This window comes from Neophocaena asiaeorientalis, unplaced genomic scaffold (genome assembly GCF_003031525.2).
Source record: "Neophocaena asiaeorientalis asiaeorientalis breed wild unplaced genomic scaffold, Neophocaena_asiaeorientalis_V1.1 scaffold635, whole genome shotgun sequence".
Classification (NCBI taxonomy): Eukaryota; Metazoa; Chordata; class Mammalia; order Artiodactyla; family Phocoenidae; genus Neophocaena; species Neophocaena asiaeorientalis.
In genome coordinates, this window is record NW_020174929.1 from 1,710,019 (window position 1) to 1,729,622 (window position 19,604).

Below are 19,604 nucleotides of genomic sequence, written 5' to 3' on the forward strand. Positions count from 1 at the left end.
TGTATGTTGGGAGCTCAGGGGTTGCAGATAAGGAATGTAGTCAGATTTATTCAGATTGAAAAGTAATTAGAATTAAAGCTTGATGGAGATGGTGGAGCCACAATGAGGAGAGACTCTAGCCAGTTGTCATGGTCTATAGAATTAGGAGAATCTTGTTGCTAAGCAGCTACATCTAGAATTTAATCAAATTAGAGACAAAACAGAAAGGGGTTTAGATTTATCTTTGTCATGTGAGCTCTGGAATAAAAACTGTTCACAGAAATAGGCAGTACAAACTCAATGAATATGGCTATAGCTAGAAAGGACCATGGGAATTACTAATTCATCTGGTAAGTCATTCAAAGAATTTAACTGTAAAGGACCCAAGCACTAGCATTTGTGTATGCCTGAAAACACACACACACACACACACACACACCCCCCAAGAGTCTTTACCAAGTATTCAGATCTTGAGAGGGAACTATGACATTTATTATTTCATATTCTACTCTAATTTGCTTGGTTGAGAGCCACAAAGTTATGTTGCTCATATTCTGGATAACAGTGAATTAAGCTACAAACAAAAGTGAGGGACATGGTAACTAGGGTACAGAGATTGATGACTTTGATGAAACTGTAGGGAGATAAAAAGAATTTGTAAAAGATGATGTACAACAGTCTACTTGGCAGCCTCTGTACCACTGTACACTATAGCATGTTATTAGTGATAATGTTACATTCTCTCAGGAGGTGTAGTCTCTGTAGTCATTGTATAAATAACGTAATAGGGGCAAATGTAGTATTGCCTTAGTATTCTTTGGAGTTTGTTTTCCTATTACCTGCTTGCAAGCTTAGATCTTAGGAATAAATTCTGATGATATCATGCTGTTTCAGTTTACTCTCAACAGTACTCTATTATTCATAAATAATTCTTTTTTTATCACAATGACAATTCATACTCCATAACAATTACCAAATATATATCAAGAGAGACATGGAGAGTAAACCCTTATATTAGGATTATACTAATAATCCTAAGAGGTATTGGCTTCAAAATGTTCATTTAGTGACCTTGCTGTCTTCTCCTGGGCTCTTAACATTTTGTGAAACAGTCTTCCTATTTAGTCCTAGAAAAGTACCCAAGTACCCTAGGAACTCAGGTCACTTTAATGGTGATGATAACGTTTGGCATGAAACAAGTCTCCCACCAAGTAACTGCAACAATAAAACAAACACAAGGTAACATACCAGATCCTGTGTTAAACATCGCAAAATGGAGAATTACTGGAATTACAGTTGAAACTAACATTTTTGAAACTTAATAAAAACTTGAAAAAACAAAGATAATGTAGCTTTCAACTGAGGGCCCTAGGCATTGATGAATAAATTTAGAATCAGAAAGTTAAGGAAAATGTGGACAACATATCTCAAATTACTACAAGCATAGTGTGTTGAAATAAAATATCTGTTCAGGACTTCATCCTTCATCCTAAAGTATCAGGCTATGTCATCCCAACTGGTAGTTTCCTCCTTTTATGCATTCCTCTGCAAGTACTCAATTTATTTTCCCAGCAGTGTTGGCAGTTTGTTGTAGGAATGGAGAAAGCAAGCAAAACTCTAGTTTGAGTTGAGGATTTTAGGTGACAGTGGTTGAAATGATGGAGTCTAGAACTAGCTGTGAAAGTTAAAAGTAAGATGAACAAAACCTAAAATGTGCGGTAAATCACAGAAAGAATATTTAAGTCCTTTATTAACTTGAAGAGTAAATATATTAAGAATAATAGTTATGATTAAGTTTTATATGTAAGCATGAATGTAGTCATGGGTTCTAATAAGATAAAGTTCACGGTTAGAGGTGAATGGCTACACATTGTTGAAACTGAGTTCCAAAGGTAAAATAAGCTAAGTGTTCCATGGGTTGTCCACATGCTTGCATAAAACAAGAGACGGCGATAATTATCGCTGGAGAATAAATTAGTAAATCAGATGCCCAGACTCTGAGGCTTCCATAGGATTGATTGAGAGTGGGTATAAGAGTGAAAAAGAAAGATAGTGGTGTAATGAGATGGCTACTTGTTTAGTGGACTGAAAGTGGTTTAGGTAATCCAAGCAAATTGCAACCAGAGATCCAGTGTGTATGGCATATGGGAATTCTGAGAATGAAAATTTTCCTCTTTGCTGGGCTTCACATTGTTGACAGGTTTAAAAGAATTAAGTAGGAATAAGGATAGAAGTGTGAGGAGAGAGGAGGTTTTTGTTGCTTTCCATGAAAGTAAGATTCCAAAAGGGAAAGAAAACTGATTCCAGAGAAAAGAGGTCAACGTATGTAGAACCAAGATTTTTTAAAAATTGAGCAGACATGGGTACATGGTCCAGGAGATGATAGGTCCTGAATCAGGCAATTATCACTTTTATATGACATACTATGGAATCTGCCCACTGCCAGGGGCACAGATCCTATCCCTACTGCTTTTCTTCCCATCCTACACAATTACATGTATATCTTTTCTACAGCCTTGTTTGTACAGTAGTCCTTCAGCCAATTTTCAGTAAGTTAATTCAAATAGATATATGCACCCCCAATGTTCATAGCAGCATTATTTACAACAGCCTAAAACCTGTACTTGGATAACTATAAGACACTGATGAAAGAAATGGAAGGCAATACAAACAGATGGAAAGATATATGGTGTCTCTGGATTGGAAGAATTAATATTGTTAAAATGACCATACATCCCAAGGCAATCTACAGATTCAATGCAATCCATATCAAAATACCAATGGTATTTTCATAGAACTTGGACAAATTTCAAAATTTGTAAGGAAACACAGAAGACCTCGATTAGCCTAAAAATCTTTAGAAAGAAATTCAGAGCTGGAGGAATAACAACTCCAAGACTTCAGACTAGACTATGAAGCTACAGTAATCAAAACTGTATGGGGGGCTTCCCTGGTGGCGCAGTGGTTGAGAGTCCGCCTGCCAATGCATGGGACGCGGGTTTGTGCCCCGGTCCGGGAGGATCCCACATGCCGCGGAGCGGCTGGGCCCGTGGGCCATGGCCGCTGAGCCTGCGCGTCCGGAGCCTGTGCTCCGCAACGGGAGAGGCCATGGCAGTGAGAGGCCCTCGTACCGCAAAAAACAAAACAAAACAAAAAACTGTATGGTACTGGCACAAAAAAAGACAGACAATGGAACAGAACAGAGGGTCCAGAAATAAATCCAGGTACTTACGGACAATTAATCTATGACAAAGGATGCAAGAATATACAATGGAGAAAAGACACTCTTTAATAAGTGGTGCGAGAAAAACTGAACAGCTACATGTAAAAGAATGAAATGAGAACATTCTCTAACATCACATACAAAAATAAACTCAAAATGGATTAAAGACCTAAACATATGACTGGATACCATAAAACTCCTAGAGGAAAACAGGCAGAACACTCTTTTTGACATAAATCGTAGCAATATTTTTTTTTGGATCTGTCTCCTAAAGCAAAGGAAATAAAAGCAAAAATAAACAAATGGGACTTAATTAAATTTAAAAGCTTTTGCAAAGCAAATGCATCCACTGACAAAATGAAAAGACAATCCACAGAATGGGAGAAAATATTTTCAAATAATATGACTGATAAGGGGGTAATATCCAAAATATAGAAACAATTCATACAACTGCAAAAAAACCCAAAAGCAAAAACCAAACAACCTAATTAAAAAATGCGAAGAACTGAACAGATATCTTTTCAAACAGAACACTGTGACAGCCAACAGGCACATGAAAAGATGTTCAACACCACTAATCATTAGGGAAATGCAAATCAAAACCACAATATGATATCACCACACACCTGTCAGAATGGCTATTATTAAAAAGAATACAAATAATAAATCGTTGGTCAGGAAGTGGAGAAAAGAGAACCCTCGTACACTGTTGGTGAGAATGTAAATTGGTGCAGCCACTGTGGAAAACAGTATGGAGATTTCTCAAAAAACTAAGTAGGGCATTAAGAGGTACAAACTATTATGTATAAAACAAGCTACAAGTACACAATGTACAACACAGGGAATATAGCCATTATTTTATAATAACTAAAAATGGAGTATAACCTTTAAAAATTGCTAATCACTATATTGTACACCTGTAACTTATATAATATTATATATCAACTATACCTCAAAAAATAAGTAAATAAAATTTAAAATTAAATACAATTAAAAAGTTTAAATGCATCTTCAAACATTTGTAAGAGTGGTAAAATATTATTCTCCCAACTGGCTTGTTTTCATCACAAAAAAGATCACATTATGTGTTTCAAGCATGCAAATCTCAATTACTTTTAGATAAACAAGATAAACCAGAATTAAATGTCTCCATATAACTGTGAATTTCTTCTGAGTGTAGATTTCTATTACTGAATTTTTAAAGAAAAAGAAAAAGGAGGACACACAACCCTCTGATAGTGTGAAACAAATGACAAAACATTAAGAAAATTCTCATTATAAACATGCATATTAATTCTTGTTTGTCTTAAAAGTAAGTGAATAACAAATGTAACCATACAGTGGGCTCCATGTGAAGCCCTTCATATAAATTTTTTCATTTAACTTTCACTACAGCCTCATGGGAAGGTAATTGTTTCCACCTTTTGCATGTAAGGAACCTAAGGTCTAAAGAGGTTTTACTCCTTCCTTAAAGTCATGCATTTACTAGGTGAGAGCACTGATATATCTGATTCCAAAGCCTAAGCATTTATTCATCACCTACTACTTTTCTAAATAAAGGACTGTAACACTGGCCTCAAAATGTTAGGCTAAAAAAAAGTAAACCTAAGGGAAATTAGGGGGCAGGAAATAATAAAAAGAAGCAAATATTAATGAAATGGAGGCTAAATAAACAGGACAGAAACGATCAACTGGATGGAAATATATTCATTTTAAAAAAAGCACAACAGGCCAACTTCCAGAAATATAGATGAAAAAGAAATAAAACCACCAGTAAAAATATGTCATGAAAAATTGTAATATTTTTATATATATAGTGTAGCATATATTTACAGCATTATAAATAAATGCTATGAACAAATTACTTAGATGGAATGTATCATCTTAAGTAAAACTACAAATGAATAATATCAATTTGTTAAAGATAAAAATCTGATCGACAAAATGAAATTAATAATAGATGTATTATTTTCCCTATATTTTACCCAAAGACAGCAGTCCCCAACAGTAAACTGTTAAGTGTTGAACCTTAAGGAACAGATCTTAATTATTAACATGCAGACATTTTTTATAGGAAAAAACTAAAGGAAAAGGTATTCAACTAATATTATGGGTCTAGTAAAAATCTGGACAAGAACCAGTACCAGAAAGAAAGACTGATTTCACAGAGATTGATACAAAAATCAAAAATAACAAGTATAACAAATACAGCAAAAATGAGGAAATAACATTTTAAGCAGGAGGGAAATAACATTTTCATAAAGTATGGTTCATTTTTAAAAGGCGAGGGTAGTTTAATAACAGAAAATATAATTTCTTACTGGATTAAAGGAAATAAAACATATGCTCATTCCAATACATGCAAAAAAATAAATAACTTTTAAGCTCTATTGACAATGAAAAGAATTTCTTAGCCAAGTAGGAATAAAAGGAAACTTTCCTAACCTGATAATAAATATTGTTGAGAAACTTAAAATTGAACCCTTTAAAATGAATTTTTCAGAGTTCACAGTGAAATTGGGAATAAAGCAATGTTGTTCTTTATCACCACTTATATTAATTTTTTGTTTGAGGGCCCAGACAAATTAGATTGAGAAGTAAAAACTATGGAACTGGAAAACAAATATAAAAACTGCCATTAAATGTAGTTTACATGAATTTCTACATAAAAAATTCTAATATACAAATGAATTCTAAAAGCTAAGAAGGAAATTTAGAAAACATAAAATATTATAAATAATAAATAAAGGATTCTTACAAATCAATATAAATGACAACCATAAATTGGTTTATCATATATATTAAAAACCAATGAGTAGAGAAACAAGAACTCACATTAGAGAGAAAGGTAAATGCTTATAACCACTTTGGAAAAGTGTTTGGCAATATCGCAAAGCTGGACATATGCATATAAGCCATATATGCTAGTAATTCCAATCCTAGCTATATATCCATCCAAAATGTGTATTTATATTCTCCAAAAACATGTACGTGACTGTTCATGGCAACACTATCCATTACAGCCAAAAACAGTAAAAACTCAAATATGAGCTATACAGATCTTCCTCAACTTACAATGCAGTTATGTCCTGATAAACCTGTTGGAAGTTGAAAATATCATAAGCCCAAAGTGCATCTGATACACCTAACCAAATGAACACTATAGCTTAGCCTAGCCTACCTTAAAACGTGCTCAGAACACTCACATTAGCCTATAGTCAATCAAAATCATGTAACACAAAGCTTATTTTATAAAAAAGTATTGACTATCTCATGTAATTTATTGAATGAAGTGCTGAAAGTGAAAAACAGAATGGTTGTCTGTGTACAGAATGGTGTAAGTGTATTGGTGCCTACCCTCATGATCACATACATGGCTGACTGGGAGCTGCAGCTCATTGCCACAACATGAGAGAATATCTTACCATGTATCACTAGCCTGGGAAAAGATCAAAATTCAAAGTGCAATTTCTACTGAATGTGTATTGCTCTCCCACCATTGTAAAGCTGAAAAACTGTCAGGGTGAACCAACAGAAGTCCAGGACCATGCACCCCAACGTTCACAGCAACACTATTTACAATAGCCAGGACATGGAAGCAACCTAAATGTCCATCGACAGATGAATGGATAAAGAAGATGTGGCACATATACACACAATGGAACACTACTCAGCTATAAAAAAGAATGAAATAATGCCATCTGCAGCTACGTGTCTGGAACTAGAGATTACCATACTAAGTGAAGTCAGAAAGAGAAAGACAAATACCATACGATATCACTTACATGTGGAATCTAAAATGACACAAATGAACTTATTGCAGCTACAAACTACTATATATTAAATAGACAAGGTCCTACTGTATAGCTCAATATATATATATCCAATATCCTGTAATAACCCATAATGGAAAAAAATTTTTTTAATGTATGCATAACTGATTCACTTTGCTGTACACCAGAAACGAACACAACATTGTAAATCAACTATACTTCAATTAAAAAAAAAAAGTCAGGGGCCATATGTATAACAAGTGATGTTAGAGTAGTTAATGTCCATATAGAAAAACAAAATATAAGAAAATTAGAATTCCACCTAAGTCATACATAAAATTAATTCCTGGTAGGTTAAAGACTAAAATTTGAGAGACAAAAAAAGACTAAATCTTAGGAGTTTTTTTATAAAAAAAAAAGTGTGGGGGGGAGAATATCTGATCGGTCTTGGAGAAGGGAAGCATTTCTTGAAAAAGATGAAAAAGATAAAGTAAAAAGTAAAGATGTATAAATTAGACTACATTAAATTAATGCGTGTTCAACTAAAGACACCATAAAATTAAAAGGTTAGTCACGTGGGAAGCTGCCACATAGCACAGGGACATCAGCTCAGTGCTTTGTGACCACTAGAGGGGTGGGATATGGAGGGTGGGAGGGAGACCAAGAGGGAGGGGATATGGGGATATATGTATACATACAGCTGATTCACTTTGTCATACAGCAGCAACTAACACACCATTGTAAAGCAATTATACTCCAATAAAGAAGTTTAAAAAAAAAAACCTTAGTCACAAAGTAGGACAAAATGTTTGCAAGAATTATGTTATTATTGAGACTATATAGAGCATTCACATACATCAATAAAAAAGACACAAAGTCTAATAGAAAATCATCTCCAAGTTTTGGACAGAAATATGCAGAAAGAAAATTCTCATACACTGTTCTGAAAGTTTGAACTGATACAACTATTTTGTAGAGTTACTTAGCAATAGCTACTAAAAGTAATGGTTTGCATTCACTTTCGTCTGGCCATTTAAAGCATGTATAGTACATCCGATAAACTGTTGCACATGTGCATATAAAAAGAGTATTTATTACAGAATGTTTTAAAAAATTGGAAACGTTTTTAACTGTCCATTACCTGGAAGGGAATATACACATTTTTGAATACTTATATAATGCAACTTTGGTAAATAAATTAGAGGTGCATGTAGCAGTATGGTTAAATGTCTGAAATTACAGCATTGTATGAAAACGCAAGTTGCCAATAGTTTGTACAGTATTTTGTCATCTATACACAATTTGAAATACACAAAACAAGTCTATACTGTTTCTAAATACATACCAGTGTACCATGGAATAATATGACTCTAAGTCACTATCAAATTCTTAATATTAGTTACTTCTGAAAAGGCAGAACACAGTGTGATGCAGTGAAGTAAGGGAGTGTCAGGGTATAGTACTCTGGAAATTCAACCATCTCTTACATTTGTTTTTAAAAACATGAAGCAATGTGATAAAATGTAGAAACTTCATGGAAATATAGGAGATGCATGTTTTATATACAATCTCTACATTTTCTGATAAATTAAAATAATTTCATCACTTTTTAAAGAAAGTATTCTACTGAGATTTCAAGTAATTATTTGACTCGGGTCAGAAGGAACATAAAATTGTGTTACTGAAAACAACTACAAAAGAAGTAATTATAATTTGGGGTGATATTAAAACAGCTTATTTGCATCAGTCCAGCTTCAGTTGTGAAGTAGAAAAACTTCTCTACTACATTAAAAGGGAATATTTAATACTAGGAATTGGTTGATTACAAAATTCACAGGAAGGGCTAGAGAAAGAGAGTCTAAGCTTGAGTCTGAAGTGACTCACGGACCATAATCATGAAACTGGGTGTAATAGGCAAGGTCTTCCTGAGAAACAGAACCACGAGGAGATACAAATATGAGTGAACCAGAAAAGAAATTAACATACTCTAGAGCTAGAGACAATAACAAATGGAATACCTAAACTTTCCGGTTTTTTTGAGGTAGGCCTACCTTTCAGAGTGGATGCGAAACAGCCTCTCTCCTCAGAACTCAGCCCACAGGTTTCCCACCGGAAATTACACTTCCCGCTCTCGAGTTCTCGCGCTCCTTGACGGCTGAGCTCGCGGGATTGGTTACGTTCAGTACGGAGAGCGAGAGGTCCCAAAATCTGCAGTCGGCAAACTGGAAAACCGAAGAATGAGCGGGAGAGCCTTGGCTGTGGTAACTTCCGGTTGGGAACTCAGACTGCTTGAGAACAGAGACGAGCTGGTGTTTGTTCCACTACGAAGGTAGGACAGCCTCAAAAATAAAAATCAAATATCCGGTCTGCCATTGTTTCTACCTCTGAGTAATGGTCGTTCCTTTTCCGAGTCACTCATAATCTCACCTTGACAACCTGTGTTCTCAGCACCAGATTATAAAGTTCACCACAGCCAATTCGCCGTATCTCAAAGTAGGAGAGAAGAGAAAGGAGGAAAAAAGAAGAATGCTGCTTAATTTATAATATATACAAGGATACCTAACACGGGGAAATATGTATGTGTATTAGGCTGAAAGAAGTTCCTTACGTTTCCATTTCTTGTTCTGCCTTCTCCTTGCCCTCAGCCTACGTCTCTGTTGGCTGGGACCTCTACGTCATGGGGTAACTCACTCAGAATTTTTTAAAAAGCCAGTTTTTGCATGATGAAACAGTAGAATTTATGAATTTTACTGCATATTTATTCTTGAGTACACATCTTTTTATTATTTGGGGTGATAAAATGGGAGGATCATGTAAAGCATTTCTGCTGAACACTGAGGTATTATGGTTATCTTAAACAAACAAAGCACTCGTGTGATTGAATTGCAAGCTGAACTAGCTACTTTTTACAGAATTCAGTTTTTACTCGGAAGAACAACAGACAAACAATGGTTATTCAGTCCCAGTTATCTGGCGGGTATTTTCTTTTTAAAATGAGCAAAGCCTATCACTTCAATGACAGCAACTGACAGTAATTTTTGCTAATGATAACATTTGAGCTTTCAAATAAATATTAAAAGTTGGGAAAATTTGGAACGACTCAATCTTCTAACACAATGGCTTCCCTGATGAGATAGTTGTGAAATTAAAAAATGATTTTTTTCTCATTTTATTGAAATGTATCAAATGTGGAAGTTCGTTACTTAGTGGAATATTTTCCAAAGTGGTAAAATATCCATCCAAAATGTAAGATATGCCAATAAATTTTAATATAACAGGATAAAATGGTTATTGATATGCTTTCAGTTTCATTGACTGCAACTAACATTTAAGAAACTACCACTCGTTGAGTTTTGAAATAGTACTGGAGAAAAATATAATTATCCAAAAATATTAAGATACTCCTCTCTTTTCCAAATGCATATTTCTGTGAGCCTAGATTTTGTTCATATACTTTAACCAATAAATCATATGGCAATAAATTAAATTCAACAGCAGATGCAAGAATCCATCCAGTGTCTCCTCTATTAAGCCAGACATTAAAAATGTTACTTTTCTCATTTCATTTTTGCTTTGGAAAATATAATTGTTCTTCATGAAGTATATTAACATGTAATGCGTTTATTATTGTCATTTAAAATTAGCTAATACATATTTCTAATTCCTTAGTTTTAATTTTAATACAGTAAAGAGATATATATATGTAGCCCAGTGTTCTCAAAGACATTAATTTTATATTATTTTTCAATATAACCTAAGAAATCTATCAGTAAGGATTAAATTCAGCTATTATAATAATAGAGAGCTGAAAACAGTGGCTAAAACAAGATATAAGTTAAATTTCTCTTTCATGAAATATTGGGGATGTAAGCAATAGAGAGTTAGTATAAAGGACCCACAGCAGTTTAAGACCGGCCATACCAGGTCAAGCTTATGGTATAGAACTTACTATCATTATGATCCAATATGGAGTTCCAGCTATTAATTTCTATTCCAAGCATCACCTTGAAAAAACGGGGAGGAAAACAGCAAACACATACCAGCTACCTTTTTTTGTGGTACGCGGGCCTCTCACTGCTGTGGCCTCTCCCGTTGCGGAGCACAGGCTCCGGACGCGCAGGCTCAGCGGCCATGGCTCACGGGCCCAGCCGCTCCGCGGCATGTGGGATCTTCCCAGACCGGGGAACGAACCCGTGCCCCCTGCATCGGCAGGTGGACTGTCAACCACTGCGCCACTAGGGAAGCCCCCAGCTACCTTTTAAGAAAGTCAACCAAAAGCTATCACAGGTCACTTCCTCTTTGGTTTCATTGCCAGGATCTAGTTACACGGCCAGCCATAGGTGACTGCTTGGAGGCTGGAGAACGTAGGGTTCATTCTGGAAAGCCATATGTATACAACCTAGACATTCTGGGGATTAGTAATGGTGTAAAAGAAAAGGATTCAAATTGCAGGTTAAAACCCTGTTCTTTCCCTAATTTGCTACATGACCTTTTTTCTATTACTTAAACTTTCTGAAGCCCCTCCCCTCAGGTCCTCCTCTCAGGCCCTCCTCCCAGGCTAATAATAGTACCTACCTACTGGTATTATCAGTATGACAATACCTGTAAACAGCTTAGAAAATTGTATAGCACGTTATATTCACTATTCAAGTATTGTTATACTTGAATATATGCAAGTTTTGTTATTACATACAAATAACATGTTTTAAAATTTTTAAATAGGATAATGTTCTGGGAGTACTGCAGGATAACCTAGATGACTAAATGAATAGTCATAGCATCCTACATCTGGGAGTTTGACCTTAAACTCTTAATCTATAACCTATGTTTGAGCTAAGAGAGGAAACATGAGGGATTTAGAGAGAGATGCCAGAGTACTGCAGGTTGAGAGCATCTGCAGATCTATCATTAAGTTTTTGTACACAGATTATCAGGCATATAGAGCTTAAATTTGTAAGGTTAAACATAATGAAATGAATAAGTTACTTTTGTTAAATTTCAGTCAGAAAACACCTTTTGGAATGAGGTCACCAACATAAGCTTCATGAAGAAAATTTTTTTCCAGCTTTATTGAGGTATAATTGATAAATAGAAATTGTATATATTTAAGGTGTACAATGTGATGATTTGATATATATGCATTGTGAAATGATTAACACAGTCAAGTTAATCAACACATCCATCACCTCACATAGTTATCTTTATGTGTGTGTGTGTGTGTGTGTGTGTGTGTGTGTGTGTAGAGAACATTTAAGACCTACTCTCAGTGACTTTCAAGTATACAATACAGTATTATTAACTAAAATCACCAAGTCACCATGCTGTACGTTAGATCACCAGAGTTTGTTCATCTTATAACAGAAAGTTTACACCATTTGACCAATAACTCCCATTTCTCCTCACCCTCAAGCCCTGGGTAACCACGATTCTGCTTCTGTGAGTTCAGTTTTTTTAGGAACCAGGCCGTGGTTCTTTCTGTGTCTAGCTTATTTCACTTACCATAATGTCCTCCAGTCCATCCATGTTATTGCAAACGACAGGATTTATTAATTCTGAATAATATTCCATTGTGTGTCTGTGTGTATAATCACATCATCTATATCAATTCGTCTGTCTGATTATAGTAGTACATTATGAGTAGGATTTAGATAAAAAGAGGAAAAAATTTCATCCCAGAAAATAAATATTATCAAAATCATAAGAGTAGACAATGTGTAGAATTTGTCTGCAAAGAAAATTTGAGTTGTGGAATAATTTGAAGTGACAAGGTATACAGTTGGGCTTTCAAATCTTGTATGACAAACTAGTGAGTTACGTGTGCCAGTTACGGGCATCAGAATACTGTTAGAATTATTGAATATATGAGCAAGCAAGTTGCATGATGTAAGCCATGTTTTCAGTGTGTCATTCTAAAGCAATATGAAGCAGGAAATGGAGGATTTTTTTTTAAAAAGCCTATAAGGACACAGAATAACAAAGTATGATGTGGACATGATCAGAAGTTAAGGGAATATTAATTTCAGGGTAACTGCTACTGTCAGAAAATTTTGGAGACTACCCCTCAGGAGTAACAAAGTTTCCCCTGTCGTTTCAATGTTCTAACAGTGTAGTAGAGAGAATATATCACTAGTTTTAAAACCACTCATAGGGTAAAATTATTTCTTTCTGTATTTATTTTTTAACACAGGTTGTCAGCCTATTCCCTTGGACCACTAAATCCGCAATGGAGATCAGAAATCTGTGTTAAATCCTCAGACAATGTTGGGAGTGGGGGGAGGGTTTGTTGTTGTTGTGTCGTTTTGGTTTTTTTTTAACCTTAGCCATGTAAGAAATTGGCCTGATTAAATCATCCTTAAGTGTTCTTCCAACTCTTTTTTTTTTTTTTAACATTTTTATTGGGGTATAATTGCTTTACAATGGTGTGTTAATTTCTGCTTTATAACAAAGTGAATCAGTTATACATATACATATGTTCCCATATCTCTTCCCTCTTGCATCTTCCTCCCTCCCACCCTCCCTATCCCACCCCTCCAGGCGGTCACAAAGCACTGAGCTGATATCCCTGTGCTATGCGGCTGCTTCCCACTAGCTATCCACCTTACGTTTGGTAGTGTATATATGTCCATGCCTCTCTCTCGCTTTGTCACAGCTCACCCTTCCCCCTCCCCATATCCTCAAGTCCATTCGCCAGTAGGTCTGTGTCTTTATTCCTGTCTTACCCCTAGGTTCTTCATGACTTTTTTTTTTCTTAAATTCCATAAATATGTGTTAGCATACGGTATTTGTCTTTCGCTTTCTGACTTACTTCACTCTGTATGACAGACCCTCGGTCTATCCACCTCATTACAAATAGCTCAATTTCGTTTCTTTTTATGGCTGAGTAATATTCCATTGTATATATGTGCCACATCTTCTTTATCCATTCATCCGATGATGGACACTTAGGTTGTTTCCATCTCCGGGCTATTGTACGTAGAGCTGCAGTGAACATTTTGGTACATGACTCTTTTTGAATTATGGTTTTCTCAGGGTATATGCCCAGTAATGGGATTGCTGGGTCATATGGTAGTTCTATTTGTAGTTTTTTAAGGAACCTCCATACTGTTCTCCATAGTGGCTGCTCCAATTCACATTCCCACCAGCAGTGCAAGAGGGTTCCCTTTTCTCCACACCCTCTCCAGCATTTATTGTTTGTGGATTTTTTGATGATGGCCATTCTGACTGGTGTGAGATAATATCTCATTGTAGTTTTGATTTGCATTTCCGTAATGATTAATGATGTTGAACATTCTTTCATGTGTTTGTTGGCAGTCTGTATATCTTCTTTGGAGAAATGTCTATTTCGGTCTTCTGCCCATTTTTGGATTGGGTTGTTTGTTTTTTTGTTATTGAGCTGCATGAGCTGCTTGTAAATTTTGGAAATTAATCCTTTGTCAGTTGCTTCATTTGCAAATATTTTCTCCCATTCTGATGGTTGTCTTTTGGTCTTGATTTTAGTAAAAATATAAAGGCACTCTAAAAAATTATCAATTGAAAAATACACTATTTTTCAATTTATTTCCAAGCGTGCACTTGTTATCTCCTAAAGCATAAATCACTAGTATCAAAATGTCAGTCTTTGTAACTGGGCTCATGGATGTATAAATCAGTGATTAATTATGAATTTGGTTGAAATATCATAACATAAAGTCAATTTGTACACATGTCCTAGGGGTACATCAAATCCTTTGCCAATCGGCTACGATTCATCCATAAGAAATTATGTAACTTGAAGGTTTTTCCCACACTATGTGTATTTAAATAACGTATTTTGATTTGAGATTTAGCTTCTACTAAGAGAGCTAATATTATTTATTTCTTCACCTCAGAATCTGTCCTATTTATTGTTAAAAACCACCTGAAACATATTATCGATGTGGTATCTTAATCTTGTCATGTTCCATACTTAAGTTATAATTAGTTTAAAAATGGACTTTAGTAAATCTGTGAAGTATTTTTATCTGACCAGCCTTGTTAATTTTGTCTATCCTTAGGTCATCTTGGAGTCTATTATAATTCATTTTTGTATAGGCTCAGTTCAACAAAGTAAATATACCGTTCATAGTTTCAAATAATTTAATATTCAACAATGTGCAAATAGGTTAAACTACGTATAAATAAGGGACAAGATCACTTTTTAAACTGAAACTTGAAAAAAATCTGAAATGAGAATATCACCATCCGTGCAATATGAATAAACATGTTTCATTCACTATTATGGTTTCATTCAATTAACATTTGTTTATTAGAGCCCAGGGTACCAGATAGTGAGTTGTGGTTCAACAAGAGACCACAAAAGAAATTAGAATAGAGAAGTTTATTACTCACAGGTCCTGAAGGAGGTACAAGGCACTCCCCAAGAAGCCACCTCCATGGGGAGGTCAGGACAGAGAGCCAGACAGGACCTGGGGCATGTCCTAAGCGGAGCCTAAGGGGAGCACAAAGGGGTGAGGCTGTTGGGGAAGTCCTATTAAGAACTTCTATTTGCTTGTGACTCTTCAGGCTGTTATCTGTGGTGTGGGCTTGCATGCACTTGTCAGTTTAAGGCCCCCTCAGACCACGTGGCCAAACAAAATGGATGCTGAGGTGGCAATATTATGGAGTAGCTTAGCTAGACTCTCGACATTCACTAACTACAGTTATTAGACTTCAGTGTGGAGAGAGCCGAGCAGCAAGTTCATGAGATCATTTTAACATCTTGTTCAGACGATGTTATGAACATATAGGAAGGTAAGAAAATGTTAGATCAGTGGATTTGTTGGCTTTTTTTTGTTGAGCTCCTTTGTATACATGGCTACAAAGAGTGTGCCAATGAGTTATCTTTGAACATAAAATCTGATATTGGTAGTAGCAGAGACTAAACATAAAGTTCTTTATGCAGATTGAAATATTATAACTGATAGAAAATATAAACTTCTAATTTTTTATTAAATATCAACCAAGTTAATTTAATTTAATTTAATTTCCTTAAGAGTCAGCAATGTCAAAGATTACAGACACTAAATACTTTACATTCTGTAATAAAGTTTTCAATTTTCCCTTGATTCACTCCACCTACAAAGGTAGTTTTACATGTTCTAACCTTAGTTTGAACAAAACAATTCAGGCTATAAATGATGCCAAGCGAAGGAAAAGTAGTCAAAACGAATCCCCAAGTGTTTAATTAGCATGCTGGCTTACTAACTCAATAAGACACCAAATAACCTATTGGACTTTATTATACAAAGAACTCATTGAAGGAATCACTTCTGTAAGCTACCTGCAGAAGCTTATCCTAATTTTATGTCTGCATACATTGGTGATTGAAGAATAAGTCCTAAATAGCTTCAGATAGTAACTATTAATAGTATTATCAGTCCCCATAAGGGGTGGGGGGGGGTGCTCATAATATTCAGATAACTGGGATCCTATTTCCCAGAGGTTTTTCCTCTAGAGTAATGAACAATTTTCACACAGCTTACAGCACAAACTGCTTAGCTCAAACAACTTAGCAAGCCAACCTGAGCCAGTATTAAGAAGACAGCTTGGTCCCAGAGGAGCCCGGTCAAAGGCTTGCTTTTAGCCAGTCTCGAGAGGACAGCCCTGCCAAAGGGAAGGCCAAAGGCTGAAAAATTGGCAGTTTGATTTGAAGCGACCCCTTCCTGAAAAAATTGGGTCAAAGGCATTTTCAGCCAGCTTCAGTTGAAACAGTCTGATCTCAAGGTCAGACCCAAGTGCCAAACGAGGACTTGCATACAGAACAAGGCTTTAACCAGACAAACCTGTAAATGGAATCCGAATAAAGGCTGAGAGCTTTAAAAGCAAAGAAGGTGTGAGCTCTCAGACCCAGGAGAAAGATACACCTTCAAACTCCAGGATAGCAGGAAAAGCAGTGAGCAACAGTGGGCTCAAGTTGGGGTAGCGCACCTGTTTGTTCACTGTTGGGAGCCTTCTCTGGTTCCCATAAGAGCCACCAAAATGTTTACCTAAAACAAATAAGAGTGCCAGATCTTTCCCCAGCAAACTTGGTTATACTGGGGATCAGCAGAGACTTGCAATTTGGGGTCTGCAACCATGGTGAACCACATGGAAGTCCCCACACAGCAAGGGAAGGAGAGCACTTTTATAGAAAGGAAAAGGAAGTTGGGAGAGCTATAGTTAACAAAGAGCCCACAGCTTTTTGGTCAGTCTTTGCCAGGAAAGGAGAGAATTCTGTCTTCTTTCACTTGGGCTTGGGCTATGTTGCAGGGCGTGAGAGCTCCCCCTTCTGGTCTCTCAACTCTATTTAATTGAGGTTTCTGTTTATTAATTTTTTTTATAGATCTTTAATTCCAGAATTTTAAAAGTGCATATGCAATAGGTTATTAGACATGTTGCTGGCCAGAAGTAAGGAGGTCGTATCTATAAGCCCAGCTATACATAGTCTCTCACAGTGCAGCGTAGGACAAGCCTTCTACTGTTCTGATCTTTCATGCTTTCTACAATAAAATAGAGTTAATGATCTTTACGACACTGTCTTGTTCTTCTTCAGAATGATATAATATGTAATGGGATATGGTAAGTAGATGTGCCCAATTGTTGTAAAATGGCTGAAAAGGAACAAGTTAGGGAAAAAATAATCTTTAAAGTTTTTAACTATGGTCCCCAAATTGTACTGAATATACTATGAGGTTCTATCAAGATTCTTTCCTCATCAAGAGGCCACACTTTGCCCCACATGGTCCTGCTATCTGGCCATGGGTAACTGGATCAAAATCCAAGGTAAACTCAAATAAAGTGAATTCTCTGAATGTGAAACATATGGAGATTTTCGTAGACAATAAAGAAGCACAGAAGTAGACAGGCATGGAAATTGGAAATAGTAAACAGAGCTGGTAACATTTCAACAAAGAGTCAGTAGTAAAATAAGGTGAATTCTATGATATCAGAGGCTAGACTGGATTTCGATTCAAATTTTAGGATTCAAAAGGCAACTAAGTGAAATAAAATGGGTTCATTTCAAAAGAAACTTTTTGATTGCCACTGTACTCCAGAGATTAGCGCTCTCATCTTTAGTCACAATGGGTTCATCAGAGTAGCAGAGATTAATCCCTTTTCTATAACAGTGCTTTAGTGCTGGACTGAAAATTCACAAGTATACTCAAATCATGCATTTTCACCAAAACAAGTCAGTAGAAATAGTTTCAAATTAATTATTTAATTGTAATTATTTCTGCCCCCAGTGTTTCCCATTCCTGCAAACATGGGGAACCCATGCAATGGGAGACCTTATCAATTGACCTGGGATACTAAATGAGGACACATTTCTCAGAAATTCAGTTTTAATAACTTGTAAATCAATAAAATAGATTCCAAGTTTCTCTTGACACCAGAAAAAATAATTTAAGAATATAGGCCCATGGTGTGCTTGTAATTTTAAACTAGTTTCTTTCCCAGAGCTAACTCTTAAGAAATAATTACATTCGGTAGCATTTTGTTTTCTCTTTTTGACAAAAGCTGTTGTCAAGGACACTGGCAGCTACTGAAGATCTTTTTGTTTACAAACAGCTGGTGGTGCTTAAGTACCTCCGTTGCATAAATATGAAATTATCTTAACACGCTCGTACTGGAAGAGCACAGACATTTCTCAGTCTTTAAGTCCTCTCCTTCCCTACAATCTGTCTGAAGGAGCTGACTTTCAGTGCAAGAATTCACAGTCTAATCAAAATAATTGGGCTTCTGTTGCAGATGGATAATTCTGCCTAGTAAAGAGTACACAAAGCAAAAGGCATTACTGAATGTAACACACCCCAAAGATCACAATAAGGAAGAAATAATTGTGATAAAATCATTTTTAAAGTACAATTAACCACATAAACTCAAACTTAGAAACGCTCTGGTTTGTGACGACAAAAAGAAGCCCCCAAATCAAATATTACTCCTGTATGTCCCTGTATATCAAGGATTTCTCATCATTATCAAACATCAAAATTTTCTGTTCTTATTTGCCATCCAGGAAATGTAAGTATGTAGGTAACTTAGAAGCATTTATAAAATACAGAAATATGGAAAGTGTCTTGCCACAGTGTATTTCTTTTGAATAAAGCATGACTTCTATAATAAAATAGTATTGTTTAATCCCTGATAACTTCCTACCTTTATATCATTCTCAATATTTACAAAAGCTGGAAAGATGAAGAACAGCTATAAAATACCTCTGCCCCACTAGTGTAATAGATCCAAGGTGGAATTTCCCTCCTAATCAGATCAGAGCACAAATTTTTAATATAATCAACAGGTTTTCTTTTTTCTTCATATTTTTACTACAGATTTGCATTTTGTGAGTCCTTTCCCACTTTATGATTTTTGCCTAAATTTTTAAAATTTATGTATTTATTTTAAAGACACTAATGCTCTGTTGAAGTAAAAGTTGGTTGGATCTTTTATTCATATAACTAATTGTTAAGCATATGAAGTTATACAATTCTTGTACATCTCTCCTAGAACAGAAATAGTAAGCTACTTCACAATCTCCATTTCTAATGAGATTCTCACTTTCATGCTGAATACCTTAGGCCTTTTGAGGTTTCACTATAAACTTACAAATTAAAATAACAAACAAATAGTCCACA